A 6,011-nucleotide genomic window follows, 5' to 3' on the forward strand; every position below is an offset into this window, starting at 1 on the left:
TCCAGGTAGGGTTGACCCATCACAACTGACTATGAAAAGAGTTCAGATGTTGGGTGGTTCAGATGTGGGCAATAAATCTTGGTGGAATGAACTCTAACTAGAAGGCCTGAAAACAAGAGCACACTCATGAGAGTAAATCAAACATTATGAATTGAGCCTTATTAATTCATTTTGGTTGGTTGTCTCAGTTTACCCTTAACTATGATTTACTTAATTATAACTAAGCAACATATATACCCTTTGAAATATTGTCAATGCTGTCACAGTCAATATTTTCCTTATCTAAAAAATGATAAGCTTCTTTCTGAACCTTCTGTTTCTGTGTTGGTTAAATTCAATGTCATTGTAATTTTCCCAGCATTGCAACTATGGCTTTTGAAAGAAAATATTCTATTCTATTAGACTTTCATGTGAGCATTCCAAATTTTCATGGTTTTGGTGTAGCAATGTGAAAATAAAAATGCACACCAACAAAGTTATAAGTAATTTCTACGGAAGTATGGTGATTAAGTTCCTGACAAACCACAAGGGGGACAAAGAAAATATGTCAGGTTAGCTCAGTATTTCTTAGTGGTTCACAGAGGTTAATGAGAAATGAACAGAATGTTTTGTAATCAGCACACAAGTGATTAGTTCAATGCCACTCATTCTCAGTAATGAAGAAGAGAATAGTAACATTATATAGATGTTGAGAATATAAGAGGAGAAATCTCTTCTGAGAATAATTATGGTTAAATCTAGGTAACTAAATCCTGGTCCTTCACTCATGAACCTTTTGCTGTATTTTCTCTCCTCTATCCGCTTGTGGAAGGAAGTAATAGACTAGCTTTGATGGGTGCCTGGGTCCAGCCAGGGTCAACCCACAATGATATCTCTGTATAATTTTACATTCTGTTTTAGGCAGAAAAAATTAAAAAATTGACCTTGCCTTTTGATATATTGCTTTGCAAGACTGACAAATGCCAATAATAGAGTTAATAAGAAAGAGTACACAAACTGTCTCTGAGATTTCTGGCATATTGTCAGTGATTCAATAGAGTCAATGGAAGGGTTAGACAGTAAAATAAACAGATACTCTTCAGCTTTGAAACATTAATGTAGCTTCCTACAAAGCTTTGAGAAACTGATTCCCTCAAATAAGCATATTAATATAAAGCATATTAAGACTCTTAATGTTTTAGTCTAAAGTTACAGGGAACTTTTGAAGAGAATTTGAGAATTTGAACTACATTATTTGCTTGGGACTGCAGTTAGATGAAGACAATATGACCCTGGAGATCCTTTACAACCTAAATTATTCAATGATCATATGATGAATATTATCAGTATCGTACCATGAAGGACAATCATGACAAATACTGGCAAACCACCTGTACATTGGTCAAGGTCTCATTCAATGTATCTGGGCTGTTGAAAGAGTGTGAAATTCTTTGTAGTCTCCCCATTCAAGAAATACTACAAAAAAAAAGAACTGACAATATTTGAGCGCATATTTTCTTTTCTCCATCTCAGCCTGACACTAGTTTTTACCGAATGCCAATTGTCAATTGAACATCTACTTCTGGCATTCTGCCTTGATGCTGTGTTTGGAAGATTCACAAGAGAAAGTCCAGCAGCACACTCCTAGCCTTGTCATTCACTCTATTCACAGCAACTGGTAGTGCATCCTCTTCAGAGCTTCAGTACATTGGTTCTTCAGAGAAATTGGTTTTGAGGGAAACAAAAGTAAGGTGGTATTGGAAAGTCTTTCTTTCTGTATTGCTGTTCCCTCAAGAATCCTGTTTGCCTGCTCAACCACTCACTGCAGTCTTTAATGTTAGATGATTTTGAACAACCTGAAATTTTCTCTGATCTCTTCCTTCTGTCCTTCAGTTCTAGGCACTTTCCCATCACATGTTTGTTTCATTAAGTTCTAGGCCATTTTTGCTTTCTCAGTAAATGAGGTTTTGATTATTTTTATAAAATTCCTGATATATTTTTGATTTAAACACAGATATTTTACTGTTTTCCATTACCCTGCTCCTTCTTAGTAGGTATGTTGTATGGGGTGGTACAGAAAGGATCATGGAATGTAAGACTTCATGACACTTCAGCATCTCTCAGACTGTTTTAAGATGTGTCATGGTTTAGCTGCAGCCATCAACCAAGTGGCACCTACTCCCTACCCCACCAGCAGGATCAGCAGAGAATCAGAAGAATAGCAGCTGGAAGACTCATGGGTCAAGATTGGCAGTTTAGTAAAGAAAGCAAAAGCCATGCACAGAGTTAACAAGGAATTAATTCACTGCTTCCCATGGCCAGGCAGGTGTTCAGCCTTACACAGGACATCAGGGCCCCATCATGTATTAAGTTACTTGGGAAGACAGATGCCATGTCCTCAAACATCCCACCTCTTCCTTCTTCCTTCCCCACTTTATATAGTGAGCACATGGTATGGAATTTGCCTTTGGTCAGTTGGAGTTACCTATCCCAGCTGTGTTTCCTAGTAACTTCCCATGCACCTACAACTTCCTTAACGGCTGTAGAGTATGAGCAACATAAAAGGTCATAAAATGCTCTTGTAAGAGCTGCTCAGCAGTAATAAAAACATTTTTATATTATCAGCACTGTGTTCAACGCAAATCCAAAACACAGCCCAGTACCAGCCACTATGCAGGAAATTAACCTTATCTCAGACAAAATCAGCGCATGCTATGGAGAAAAGGTGCTAATTTCTCTTGTCTGGGGTGTGAGGTAGGAGTTCTTTTCCTTTGGAGCAGAATGTGTGAGCTATTACAAACCAGAAAAGTGTGGTCTTCTCTTCATAGGGCACTTCAGCCAGAAGCTGACTCCAGTAACAAGTGGATCATTTCTCACAGAAACTGTAAAGGAAAGGAAGAAAGATGACAAAAGCTTTTGTTACATCCAGGGAGAATGTAAGGGTTTTTTTTCTGAAGAACAATAAAAACTTTGTGATTTTCAGGGCTAATTAACTGCAACTACCTCCTTAGTCATTATGGAGTTGTTTTAGGCCCCCAGAGAGGGGCCAGACAGAATTCAGCAGCTTCTAAAGAATCGCAGAGCAAGCAAAGCCTGCCTCATTCTCTCTCCTGCTTTCTCCTTGGCATACAGCAGCCACTTTACTAATACACTTTCCCTCAGCTAACTACTTGCTCTTGTAGGAAAGCTGTATTTTTCTGCTGAGACAGCATTCTCAGGCACATGCTCCTATGCTAAAAAGGTCAAAAAAGATAGAGAACTAGGGAGCACACAGTCAGACTTATTATGTCTCTGCAAGGATTGGTAGATATGTTATGAAGAGGAAGGGGAGGAAATGTAAGAGAGGTGAATCTTATTATCCATTAATTGTAAGCCTATTTTATATTCTATTTATGATTCCAGCTGATAGAATTTTCTCAAGAGGCACACACAAAAACATAATGAACAATAATTTTAGTTTATTACCATGACTCTTACTTAGAATGGGTTATGGATAAGTTTGCATTTTTTCCATCCAGATCCTCCAAAATAGTCTAATTCAGGAATAAATATGAGAATAGCTATAGTTTAAAACAAGGAACAGAAAATACTTCATTTTCATTAGATAACATTTTAGTGTTTTTTCTATTGGAAAGGAGACTCAGTTAAGATCTATAAGAATGCTTGGAGAATAGAGTTATTTTTCCCTCTACAAAGCTGGCATCCAGAATTTACAATTCAGCACAGTGGAATGAAGTGAGTCTATGTCAAGAACACTCTCTCTGGCCAGAAAATGCAGATGAATCATGATTCAAAGCGTCAGTTTTTTCTTGTATAAAGCCAAGCTAAGGTTAGTAACTACAAATCATGACTCATAGAATGATAGAATATCAGATTGGAAGCGACCTCAAGGATCACTTAACCCAACCTTTCCTGGTAAAACCAAAATCCAGATAACATAGCACAGCACACTGTTCAACTGAGCCTTAAAAGTGTCCAGTATTGGGGAATTCACCACTTTCCTGAGGGCATTATTCCAATGACATTGTGAAAAATTTCCTCTTCTGTCCAGTCAGAATCTCCCCAAGAGCAACTTGTGCTCATGACCCCTCATCTTTTCCAGGTGACTCCTTGCAAACTTCTGTGTAGCCACAATTTAAATAGTGGGATTGGGTGACAGAATCTCTCCAAAACCACCTTTTCTTAAGATTGAACAAAACCATTTCTCTCAGCCTGTCCTCATATGGCAGCTTCAGTCCTTGGATCATCTTTGTGACCCTTCTCTGAATCCACTCCAGCCTACCAAAATATTTTTGCTTGGTGGGGACCAAACCTGAAAACAGTAATGCATGTGTGGTGTGACAAGCACTGAGCAGAGGAAAAAATGCCTTTTTTTATATCTGCTGGTGATGCCATTGTTGATGTACCCCAATACCCCATGTTGGAGTACTGCAGAGAAGGTCCTTCATCTTTCTGCTGGAAAAAGGTCTGTGCCTCCACATTGCAAATGGGCACTCTAGAAAAATAAACTATTGGTCAACTGCAGCCATGACTGAGAAGAGGAACCAAGAAATAACTTTATGAGCACAAGTAGTGCAGAGTGTGGGCCTGATGACTTGAAATATAAAACAGACTTTCACATTCCAGATCTCTAAATAATCTATGAAGAAAGTTCAAAAGTACTCCAGAGGATTAAAAATTGACTTTTCAAAATTTTGACATGGAATACATTGAACATAAAATGTTTATTTCTTAATTAGTCTAGAAACTTAGTTTCTTGCTATTCAATGTATCAATAGTTGCCAGCAATTTGGCAGAATAAATGAAACATACACATAGTTGGGATTCACACACATGAAATTGGATTCAAGCTGTGTAATTAATTTATTTTTGGAAATTAGGGATGGATTTCATATCACCTAACTCTAGGCTTTTACCCATGTGGATATCTACAACTGAATTAATATATTTTATTATCAATGAAGAAATCAAGATTTTCTAGTTTGTGTCTGAGAGGTACAGATATCAGAGTAAAGGGTGTCTAAATTAAAGTAGTGAGGTAGGAATAAAAAAAAAACAAAAAAACAATCTAGAGGGCTGAAACTTCTGAAACAACTTTTCAAGGGGATGTTATCACCTAGTTAAGACATCTTCTGTTTAGTGTGCTGATGGCTGTGAATCCAAACAAATTTTAATTCATACTTACTAGACCACAAGGAGAATTAAAGCTGTGGTTTCAATCTCCGAATTCAGGCCCGTGAAACAGGTATGATGCCATGAATTATTCTTAAACTGACATCCTTTTTTTGTAACCTGCCCTGATCACTGATGATGAGAGAAGATTCAATGGAAAATATTCCTTCAGAAATTCTCAGGATAATATCTCAGAAAATAAAACACCAAATAAAATTGCCATGCATTCAAAGTAATTGTACTTTAGTTGAATTCTATTTTCTGCTTCTGAAAAATAAAATGTCCTGATACACTCTGGTTAAGGAAGTTTTTAATTAACTAAAAACTTCTCAATCTGTCTCACATTTCCTGTGATCACATGACATTGAAAACCTATGTATCATTTTTTTCTTTGGGGTTACTGGGCTAACATGTATCTTAATTAGCTCATTTCTTAGTTTATGTATCATTCTGCTTAGTTCATGCAGGTTGTTTAATACACAGTGATTAAATTTAGATTATTTATGTTGGTTTGGGGGGACTGGTTGTTTGTTTGGCAATATTTGTTTGTTTGTTTTTAATGAGATTTGCCCTACTAAAATATACATATAGAAGCCAGAGCAATCTAACTAAGAGTGCATCTTTTAAGACCATGCATAATCCATCTGATTTTGGAGTACTCTTTCACAGGACATCTATAACCATCTTTTACTGTACACAACAGGTTCTGGAAACTCATTAGAATCCTTTATGGAGAAAACCAATCATTTTCAAAATCTCAATTGAAAGGGATTCTTCATACTATGTTCATTAATTTTTGTTAACAATTTCACTATAAAGGATGTAAAGTGAGTCAAAGGAAGGCATTTCAAATGGATCCC

Source organism: Passer domesticus, chromosome 2 (assembly GCF_036417665.1).
Source record: "Passer domesticus isolate bPasDom1 chromosome 2, bPasDom1.hap1, whole genome shotgun sequence".
In the NCBI taxonomy this organism is placed as follows: Eukaryota; Metazoa; Chordata; class Aves; order Passeriformes; family Passeridae; genus Passer; species Passer domesticus.